Source organism: Oncorhynchus tshawytscha, linkage group LG30, assembly GCF_018296145.1.
Source record: "Oncorhynchus tshawytscha isolate Ot180627B linkage group LG30, Otsh_v2.0, whole genome shotgun sequence".
Classification (NCBI taxonomy): Eukaryota; Metazoa; Chordata; class Actinopteri; order Salmoniformes; family Salmonidae; genus Oncorhynchus; species Oncorhynchus tshawytscha.
In genome coordinates, this window is record NC_056458.1 from 5555160 (window position 1) to 5568172 (window position 13013).

The 13013-nt window shown below is 39.5% G+C and overlaps 1 protein-coding gene across 1 annotated transcript in view; it reads right to left on the reverse strand.

Moving 5' to 3' along the window:
• LOC112228973 (neurexin-2-like) overlaps nt 1-13013 on the reverse strand; it is a 185267-nt gene that overhangs the window by 86652 nt on the left and 85602 nt on the right. The window lies entirely within an intron of this gene.

Here is a 13013-nt window from a genome sequence, read left to right on the forward strand (position 1 = left end):
ACAGTAACCTCTCTAATTATAACACATACAGTAGCCTCTCTAATTATAACACATACAGCAGCCTCTCTAATTACAACACATACAGTAGCCTCTCTAATTATAACACATACAGTAGCTTCTCTAATTATAACACAGAGTAGCCTCTCTAATTATAACACAGAGAAATCTTTATAATTACAACACATTCAGTAGCCTCTCTAATTACAACACATACAGTAGCCTCTCTAATTACAACACATACAGTAGCCTCTAATTACAACACATACAGTAGGCCTCTCATTACAACACATACAGTAGGCCTCTCATTACAACACATACAGTAGCCTCTAATTATAACACATAGAGTAGGCCTCTCACTATAACACATACAGTAGCTTCTCTAATTATAACACACAGTAGCCTCTCTAAATATAACACATACAGTAGCCTCTAATTATAACACAGAGTAGCCTCTCTAATTATAACACATACAGTAGTCTCTAATTATAACACAGAGTAGCCTCTCTAATTATAACATATTCAGTAGCCTCTCTAATTACAACACATACAGTGTCCTCTCTAATTATAACGCATACAGCAGCCTCTCTAAATATAACACATACAGTAGCCTCTCTAATTACAACACATACAGTAACCTCTCTAATTACAACACATACAGTAGACTCTCTAATTACAATACATACAGTAGCCTCTCTAATTACAACACATACAGTAGCCTTTAATTACGACACAAAGTAGTCTCACTAATTACAACACATACAGTAGCCACTCTAATTACAACACATACAGTAGCCTCTCTAATTACAAAACATACAGTAGCCTCTATAATTACAACACATACAGTAACCTCTAACTACAACACATTAAGTAGGCCTCTCTAATTACAACACATACAGTAGCCTCTAATTACAACACATACAGCAGCCTCTAATTACAACACAAAGTAGTCTCACTACTTACAACACATACAGTAGCCTCTAATTACAACACATACAGTAGCCTCTGTAATTACAACACATACAGTAGTCTAATTACAACACATACAGAAGCCTCTAATTACAACACATACCATAGCCTCTAATTGAAACAAATACAGTAGCCTCTAATTACAAAACATACAGTAGCTTCTCTAATTATAACACATACAGTAGTATCTCTAATTACAACACAGAGTAGCCTCTCTAATTACAACACATACAGTAGCCACTCTAATTACAACACATTTATTAGCCTTTTTAATAACAACACATACATTAACCTCTCTAACTATAACACATACAGTAGCCTCTGTAATTATAACACATTCAGTAGCCTCTCTAATTAAAACACATACAGTAGCCTCTCGAATTACAACACATTTATTAGCCTTTTTAATAACAACACATACATTAACCTCTCTAACTATAACACATACAGTAGCCTCTCTAATTACAACACATACAGTAGCCTCTCTAATTACAGCATATACACAACACATACAGTAGACTCTCTAATTACAACACATACAGTAGGCCTCTCATAACAACACATACAGTAGGCCTCTCATTACAACACATACAGAAGCCTCTAATTACAACACATAGAGTAGGCCTCTCATTACAACACATACAGTAGCCTCTCTAATTATAACACAGAGTAGCCTCTCTAATTATAACACAGAGTAGTCTCTCTAAATATAACACATACAGTAACCTCTAATTACAACACATACAGTAGACTCTCTAATTACAACACATACAGCAGCCTCTCTAATTACCACACATACAGTAGTATCTCTAATTACAACACAGAGTAGCCTCTCTAATTACAACACATACAGTAGCCTCTCTAATTATAACACATACAGTAACCTCTCTAATTACAACACATACAGTAGACTCTCTAATTACAATACATACAGTAGCCTCTCTTATTATAACACAGAGTAGCCTCTAATTACAACACATACAGTAGTCTCTCTAATTACCACACATACAGTAGGCCTCTGATTACAACACATACAGTAGGACTCTCGAATTACAACACAGAGCAGCCTCTAAATATAACACATACAGTAGCCTCTCTAATTACAACACATGCGGTAGCCTCTCTAATTACAACATACAGTAGCCTCTCTAATTACAAGATACAGTAGCCTCTAATTATAACACAGAGTAGCCTCTAAATATAACACATACAGTAGCCTCCCTAATTGCAACACATTCAGTAGCCTCTCTAATTACAACACATACAGTAGCCTCTCTAATTATAACACATACAGTAGGGTCTCTAATTATAACACATACAGTAGACTCTCTAAGTATAACACATGCACAGTAGCCTCCCTAATTGCAACACATTCAGTAGCCTCCCTAATTACAACACATACAGTAGCCTCTCTAAGTATAACACATGCACAGTAGACCTCTCTAATTAAAACACATACAGTAGCCTCTCGAATTACAACACATTTATTAGCCTTTTTAATAACAACACATACATTAACCTCTCTAACTATAACACATACAGTAGCCTCTCTAATTACAACACATACAGTAGCCTCTCTAATTACAACACATACAGTAGCCTCTAATTACAACACATACAGTAGGCCTCTCATTACAACACATACAGTAGCCTCTAATTATAACACATAGAGTAGGCCTCTCATTATAACACATACAGTAGCCTCTCTAATTATAACACATACAGTAGCTTCTCTAATTATAACACACAGTAGCCTCTCTAATTACAACACATAGTGTCCTCTCTGATTATAACGCATACAGCAGCCTCTCTAAATATAACACATACAGTAGCCTCTCTAATTACCACACATACAGTAGTATCTCTAATTACAACACAGAGTAGCCTCTCTAATTACAACACATACAGTAGCCTCTCTAATTATAACACATACAGTAACCTCTCTAATTACAACACATACAGTAGACTCTCTAATTACAATACATACAGTAGCCTCTCTTATTATAACACAGAGTAGCCTCTAATTACAACACATACAGTAGTCTCTCTAATTACCACACATACAGTAGGCCTCTGATTACAACACATACAGTAGGACTCTCGAATTACAACACAGAGCAGCCTCTAAATATAACACATACAGTAGCCTCTCTAATTACAACACATGCGGTAGCCTCTCTAATTACAACATACAGTAGCCTCTCTAATTACAAGATACAGTAGCCTCTAATTATAACACAGAGTAGCCTCTAAATATAACACATACAGTAGCCTCCCTAATTGCAACACATTCAGTAGCCTCTCTAATTACAACACATACAGTAGCCTCTCTAATTATAACACATACAGTAGGGTCTCTAATTATAACACATACAGTAGACTCTCTAAGTATAACACATGCACAGTAGCCTCCCTAATTGCAACACATTCAGTAGCCTCCCTAATTACAACACATACAGTAGCCTCTCTAAGTATAACACATGCACAGTAGACCTCTCTAATTACAACACATACAGTAGTCTCTCTAATTACCACACATACAGTAACCTCTAATTACAACAAATACAGTAGCCTCCCTAATTACAACACATACAGTAGCCTCCCTAATTACAACACATACAGTAGCCTCTCTAATTACAACATACAGTAGCCTCTCTAATTACAACACATACAGTAGCCTCTAATTACAACACATACAGTAGGACTCTAATTACAACACATACAGTAAACTCTCTAATTACAACACATGCAGTAGCCTCTCTAATTATAACACATACGGTAGCCTCTCAATATAACACATTCGGTAGCCTCTCAATATAACACATACAGTAACCTCTCTAATTATAACACATACAGTAGGACTCTAATTACAACACATACAGTAACCTCTCTAATTACAACACATACAGTAGACTCTCTAAGTATAACACATGCACAGTAGCCTCCCTAATTGCAACACATTCAGTAGCCTCCCTAATTACAACACATACAGTAGCCTCTCTAAGTATAACACATGCACAGTAGACCTCTCTAATTACAACACATACAGTAATCTCTCTAATTACAACATACAGTAGCCTCTCTAATTACAACATACAGTAGCCTCTCTAATTACAACATACAGCAGCCTCTCTAATTACGACACATACAGCAGCCTCTCTAATTACAACAAATACAGTAACCTCTCTAATTACAACACATACAGCAGCCTCTCTAATTACAACACATACAGTAACCTCTAATTACAACAAATACAGTAGCCTCCCTAATTACAACACATAGAGTAGCCTCTAATTACAACACATACAGTAGGACTCTAATTACAACACATACAGCAGCCTCTCTAATTACAACACATACGGTAGCCTCTCAATATAACACATTCGGTAGCCTCTCAATATAACACATACAGTAACCTCTCTAATTATAACACATACAGTAGGACTCTAATTACAACACATACAGTAACGTCTCTAATTATAACACTGAGTAGCCTCTCTAATTATAACACAGAGTAGTCTCTCTAATTATAACACATTCAGTAGCCTCTCTAATTACAACACATACAGTAGCCTCTCTAATTACAGCATATACACAACACATACAGTAGACTCTCTAATTACAACACATACAGTAGGCCTCTCATAACAACACATACAGTAGGCCTCTCATTACAACACATACAGAAGCCTCTAATTACAACACATAGAGTAGGCCTCTCATTACAACACATACAGTAGCCTCTCTAATTATAACACATACAGTAGCCTCTCTAAATATAACACATACAGTAGCCTCTAATTATAACACAGAGTAGCCTCTTTAATTATAACACATACAGTAGTCTCTAATTATAACACAGAGTAGCCTCTCTAATTATAACATATTCAGTAGCCTCTCTAATTACAACACATACAGTGTCCTCTCTAATTATAACGCATACAGCAGCCTCTCTAAATATAACACATACAGTAGCCTCTCTAATTACAACACATACAGTAGCCTTTAATTACGACACAAAGTAGTCTCACTAATTACAACACATACAGTAGCCACTCTAATTACAACACATACAGTAGCCTCTCTAATTACAAAACATACAGTAGCCTCTATAATTACAACACATACAGTAGCATCTCTAATTACAACACATACAGTAGCCTCTCTAATTACAACACATACAGTAACCTCTCTAATTACAACACATACAGTAACCTCTAACTACAACACATTAAGTAGGCCTCTCTAATTACAACACATACAGTAGCCTCTAATTACAACACATACAGCAGCCTCTAATTACAACACAAAGTAGTCTCACTACTTACAACACATACAGTAGCCTCTAATTACAACACATACAGTAGTCTAATTACAACACATACAGAAGCCTCTAATTACAACATACCATAGCCTCTAATTGAAACAAATACAGTAGCCTCTAATTACAAAACATACAGTAGCTTCTCTAATTATAACACATACAGTAGTATCTCTAATTACAACACAGAGTAGCCTCTCTAATTACAACACATACAGTAGCCACTCTAATTACAACACATTTATTAGCCTTTTTAATAACAACACATACATTAACCTCTCTAACTATAACACATACAGTAGCCTCTGTAATTATAACACATTCAGTAGCCTCTCTAATTAAAACACATACAGTAGCCTCTCGAATTACAACACATTTATTAGCCTTTTTAATAACAACACATACATTAACCTCTCTAACTATAACACATACAGTAGCCTCTCTAATTACAACACATACAGTAGCCTCTCTAATTACAACACATACAGTAGCCTCTAATTACAACACATACAGTAGGCCTCTCATTACAACACATACAGTAGCCTCTAATTATAACACATAGAGTAGGCCTCTCATTATAACACATACAGTAGCCTCTCTAATTATAACACATACAGTAGCTTCTCTAATTATAACACACAGTAGCCTCTCTAATTACAACACATAGTGTCCTCTCTGATTATAACGCATACAGCAGCCTCTCTAAATATAACACATACAGTAGCCTCTCTAATTACCACACATACAGTAGTATCTCTAATTACAACACAGAGTAGCCTCTCTAATTACAACACATACAGTAGCCTCTCTAATTATAACACATACAGTAACCTCTCTAATTACAACACATACAGTAGACTCTCTAATTACAATACATACAGTAGCCTCTCTTATTATAACACAGAGTAGCCTCTAATTACAACACATACAGTAGTCTCTCTAATTACCACACATACAGTAACCTCTAATTACAACAAATACAGTAGCCTCCCTAATTACAACACATACAGTAGCCTCCCTAATTACAACACATACAGTAGCCTCTCTAATTACAACATACAGTAGCCTCTCTAATTACAACACATACAGTAGCCTCTAATTACAACACATACAGTAGGACTCTAATTACAACACATACAGTAAACTCTCTAATTACAACACATGCAGTAGCCTCTCTAATTATAACACATACGGTAGCCTCTCAATATAACACATTCGGTAGCCTCTCAATATAACACATACAGTAACCTCTCTAATTATAACACATACAGTAGGACTCTAATTACAACACATACAGTAACCTCTCTAATTACAACACATACAGTAGACTCTCTAAGTATAACACATGCACAGTAGCCTCCCTAATTGCAACACATTCAGTAGCCTCCCTAATTACAACACATACAGTAGCCTCTCTAAGTATAACACATGCACAGTAGACCTCTCTAATTACAACACATACAGTAATCTCTCTAATTACAACATACAGTAGCCTCTCTAATTACAACATACAGTAGCCTCTCTAATTACAACACATACAGCAGCCTCTCTAATTACAACACATACAGCAGCCTCTCTAATTACAACAAATACAGTAACCTCTCTAATTACAACACATACAGCAGCCTCTCTAATTACAACACATACAGTAACCTCTAATTACAACAAATACAGTAGCCTCCCTAATTACAACACATAGAGTAGCCTCTAATTACAACACATACAGTAGGACTCTAATTACAACACATACAGCAGCCTCTCTAATTACAACACATACGGTAGCCTCTCAATATAACACATTCGGTAGCCTCTCAATATAACACATACAGTAACCTCTCTAATTATAACACATACAGTAGGACTCTAATTACAACACATACAGTAACCTCTAATTACAACACATACAGTAACGTCTCTAATTATAACACTGAGTAGCCTCTCAAATTACAACACATTCAGTAGCCTCTCTAATTATAACACATATAGTAGCCTCTCTAATTATAACACTGAGTAGCCTCTCTAATTACAACACATTCAGTAGCCTCTCTAATTACAACACATACAGTAACTTCTAATTACAACACATACAGTAGCCTCTCTAATTACAACACATACAGTAACCTCTCTAATTACAACACATACAGCAGCCTCTCTAATTACAACACATACAGTTACCTCTCTAATTAACCTCTCTAATTACAACAAATACAGTAGCCTCCCTAATTACAACACATACAGTAGCCTATCTAATTACAACACATACAGTAGCCTCTAATTACAACACATACAGTAGCCTCTAATTACAACACATACAGTAAACTCTCTAATTACAACACATACAGTAAACTCTCTAATTACAACACATGCAGTAGCCTCTCTAAGGCTACACTTCTGTATGAAAGAAACATACAGGAACTCAAATCCTTCTGTTCACCTGATTTAGAATTCCTCACAATCAAATGTAGACCGCATTATCTACCAAGAGAATTCTCTTCGATTATAATCACAGCCGTATATATCCCCCCCCAAGCAGACACATCGATGGCTCTGAACGAACTTTATTTAACTCTCTGCAAACTGGAAACGATTTATCCGGAGGCTGCATTCATTGTAGCTGGGGATTTTAACAAGGCTAATCTGAAAACAAGACTCTCTAAATTTTATCAGCATATCGATTGAACAACCAGGGGTGGAAAGACCCTGGATCATTGTTACTCTAACTTCCGCGACTCATATAAGGCCCTGCCCCGCCCCCTTTCGGAAAAGCTGACCACGACTCCATTTTGTTGATCCCTGCCTACAGACAGAAACTAAAACAAGAAGCTCCCACGCTGAGGTCTGTCCAACGCTGGTCCGACCAAGCTGACTCCACACTCCAAGACTGCTTCCATCACGTGGACTGGGAGATGTTTCGTATTGCGTCAGACAACAACATTGACGAATACGCTGATACGGTGTGCGAGTTCATTAGAACGTGCGTTGAAGATGTCGTTCCCATAGCAACGATTAAAACATTCCCTAACCAGAAACCGTGGATTGATGGCAGCATTCGTGTGAAACTGAAGGCACGAACCACTGCTTTTAATCAGGGCAAGGTGTCTGGTAACATGACTGAATACAAACAGTGCAGCTATTCCCTCCGCAAGGCTATCAAACAAGCTAAGCGCCAGTACAGAGACAAAGTAGAATCTCAATTCAACGGCTCAGACACAAGAGGTATGTGGCAGGGTCTACAGTCAATCACGGACTACAGGAAGAAACCCAGCCCAGTCACGGACCAGGATGTCTTGCTCCCAGGCAGACTAAATAACTTTTTTGCCCGCTTTGAGGACAATACAGTGCCACTGACATGGCCTGCAACGGAAACATGCGGTCTCTCCTTCACTGCAGCCGAAGTGAGTAAGACATTTAAACGTGTTAACCCTCGCAAGGCTGCAGGCCCAGACGGCATCCCCAGCCGCGCCCTCAGAGCATGCGCAGACCAGCTGGCCGGTGTGTTTACGGACATATTCAATCAATCCCTATACCAGTCTGCTGTTCCCACATGCTTCAAGAGGGCCACCATTGTTCCTGTTCCCAAGAAAGCTAAGGTAACTGAGCTAAACGACTACCGCCCCGTAGCACTCACATCCGTCATCATGAAGTGCTTTGAGAGACTAGTCAAGGACCATATCACCTCCACCCTACCTGACACCCTTGACCCACTCCAATTTGCTTACCGCCCAAATAGGTCCACAGACGATGCAATCTCAACCACACTGCACACTGCCCTAACCCATCTGGACAAGAGGAATACCTATGTGAGAATGCTGTTCATCGACTACAGCTCGGCATTCAACACCATAGTACCCTCCAAGCTCGTCATCAAGCTCGAGACCCTGGGTCTCGACCCCGCCCTGTGCAACTGGGTACTGGACTTCCTGACGGGCCGCCCCCAGGTGGTGAGGGTAGGCAACAACATCTCCTCCCCGCTGATCCTCAACACTGGGGCCCCACAAGGGTGCGTTCTGAGCCCTCTCCTGTACTCCCTGTTCACCCACGACTGCGTGGCCATGCACGCCTCCAACTCAATCATCAAGTTTGCGGACGACACAACAGTGGTAGGCTTGATCACCAACAACGACGAGACGGCCTACAGGGAGGAGGTGAGGGCCCTCGGAGTGTGGTGTCAGGAAAATAACCTCACACTCAACGTCAACAAAACTAAGGAGATGATTGTGGACTTCAGGAAACAGCAGAGGGAACACCCCCATCCACATCGATGGAACAGTAGTGGAGAGGGTAGCAAGTTTTAAGTTCCTCGGCATACACATCACAGACAAACTGAATTGGTCCACTCACACAGACAGCATCGTGAGGAAGGCGCAGCAGCGCCTCTTCAACCTCAGGAGGCTGAAGAAATTCGGCTTGTCACCAAAAGCACTCACAAACTTCTACAGATGCACAATCGAGAGCATCCTGGCGGGCTGTATCACCGCCTGGTATGGCAACTGCACCGCCCTCAACCGTAAGGCTCTCCAGAGGGTAGTGAGGTCTGCACAACGCATCACCGGGGCAAACTACCTGCCCTCCAGGACACCTACACCACCCGATGCTACAGGAAGGCCATAAAGATCATCAAGGACATCAACCACCCGAGCCACTGCCTGTTCACCCCGCTGCCATCCAGAAGGCGAGGTCAGTACAGGTGCATCAAAGCTGGGACCGAGAGACTGAAAAACAGCTTCTATCTCAAGGCCATCAGACTGTTAAACAGCCACCACTAACATTGAGTGGCTACTGCCAACACACTGTCAATGACACTGACTCTACTCCAGCCACTTTAATCATGGGAATTGATGGGAAATGATGTAAATATATCACTAGCCACTTTAAACAATGCTACCTTATATAATGTTACTTACCCTACATTGTTCATCTCATATGCATACGTTGATACTGTACTCTATATCATCGACTGCATCCTTATGTAATACATGTATCACTAGCCACTTTAACTATGCCACTTGGTTTACATACTTATCTCATATGTATATACTGTACTCGATATCATCTACTGTATCTTGCCTATGCTGCTCTGTACCATCACTCATTCATATATCCTTATGTACATATTCTTTATCCCCTTACACTGTGTATGACAGTAGTTTTTTTTGGAATTGTTAGTTAGATTACTTGCTCGTTATTACTGCATTGTCGGAACTAGAAGCACAAGCATTTCGCTACACTCGCATTAACATCTGCTAACCATGTGTATGTGACAAATAAAATTTGATTTGATTTGATTTGATTTGATTTATAACACATACGGTAGCCTCTCAATATAACACATTCGGTAGCCTCTCAATATAACACATACAGTAACCTCTCTAATTATAACACATACAGTAGGACTCTAATTACCACACATACAGTAGGCCTCTAATTACAACACATACAGTAGTCCTCTAATTACAACACATACAGTAGCCTCTTATTAAAACACAAACACAGTAGGTCTCTAATTACAACACATGCACAGTAGGCCTCTAATTCCAACACATACAGCAGGCCTCTAATTACAAAACATACAGTAAGGCTCTAATTACAACACATACAGCAGGCCTCTAATTACAAAACATACAGTAAGGATATAATTACAACACATACAGTAGGCCTCTAATTACAACACATACAGTAGCCTCTAATTACAACACATACAGTAGCCTCTCTAATTACAACACATACAGTAGCCCTCTCCAGATCTTTCTAATCTATACAATATCACGTTTATACTAAACAAAAATATAAATGCAACATGCAACAATTTCAAATATTTTACTGAGTTACAGTTCATATAAGGAAATCAGTCAATTTAAATAAATTATTTGGGCCCTGATCTATGTATTTCACATGACTGGGCAGGGGTGCAGCCATGAGTGGGCATTGAAGAGCATAGGCCCACCCACATGGCAGCCAGGCCCACCCACTTGGCAGCCAGGCCACCCACCGGGGAGCAAGGCCCAACCGATCACAATGAGTTTTTCCCCAACAAAATGATATTTCCCAACAAAAGCACCCCTGTGCCCTTGTTGAACATTCAATTATCTTGCAACAGCTCTGGTGGACATTACTGCAGTCAGCATGCCAATTGCACACTCCCTCAAAACTTGAGACATCTGTGGCATTGTGTTGTGTGACAAAACTGCATGTTTTAGTGTGGCCCCAGCACAAGGTGTACCTGTGTAATGATCATGCTGTTTAATAAGATTTTTGATATGCCACACCTGTCAGGTGGATGGACTACCTTGGCAAAGGAGAAATGCTCACTAACAGGGATGTAAACACATTTGTGCACACAATTTGAGAGAAATAAGCTTTTTGGTCCTATGGAAAATTTCAGGATTTTTTTTCTTCAGTTTATGAAACATGGGACCCACACTTTACATGTTGCGTTTAAAATTTTGTTCAGTACAGTAAGGCATCTCTTTGAAATACTACAATCGTCTGTTTTAACTGATATTTGCTGTAATGACGGATGACATTGCTCTACTAAAGCAGATTTGTCAGAGGATCACTCATAGCACATTATCCCCACATGTCGATTGTATTGGATATCTCGGCTTTGAATGAGGCACGTTTATATGAGACGATTTGCATTATGAAAACAGGACATGGTGTTCCAGGAATGTTGCAGCTTTATGTTGTGATATATGATTCAGTCAAGCCTATAAATACCATAACATAACCTACCAATGTATAATTACGTGATTACAAGCACAGACGACAAAATTACAAGCCAAACAGAGATAACGATGCACTGACACTGATTCACAATGGAATGGGCAGCCCGCCATTGACATGCATACGCGCACACACGACAAAGGTATCTGCATAATTGCATATAATGAAATGTTACAGGAAAGTGAACATGGAGATGATCCGTGCTACAAATAAGAAGGTCCAAACATAAATGGAGGTAATGATGAAATAAACTATCCCCTAAAGGCAGGAGGGGACACCTAATGAAGTCTCTCAATGGTTTGGAAGAGGCCCAACGGTTAAAATTCCACATTACCTTCAATCCCCGTTCACCTCTGGTAATTTATTAGTAATACCGCTGAAGTCGTGGCCACAGAGATCTGAGCCCACAACAGCTCACTTCCCGTCTGATCTACAAACGGCAACAAACAAAAAACAGCTTCACACAGGCCTAGTGTGTAATGAAGCCTGAAAAGCCCTAGACCGCCAAGTAATAAGTGTCTGCGGGGCGGATGTCAGAGTTGAGGGAGTGAAGGTGGGAGTCAAGGCTGTGCTTTGCCTTGGTGCTGGGTGACTCAGAGTTCCACTTTCTCGTTGGCGACGGCGCCGCCGTCATGATGACGAGTGGAAAGAGGCTGAGAGGAAAGCGTTGTGTCAAGATCCTGGTGCTAAAAGGAATCTATGCTGCTTACCCAGAAAGAGGCTATACACTGAGCATACCAAACATTAGGAACACCTTCCTGGTATCGAGTTACACAGTTGTGTCGAGTTGCCCTTTGGGTGGTGGACCATTCTTGATCCCCCTCGGGAATCGTTTCCTGTTTTATAGACCAGGGGATTGGATTGAATGCAAATCTTAAATGTATTCGGAGAGAAATACCGGTTTTACAACAGCTTGAGGAAGGTTAATTCAATTTCCCCAAATTGTGATAAAAATGTAATAATGTGGCTGTGTGTAACCTCACTTGAAAGGAAGGAGAACATA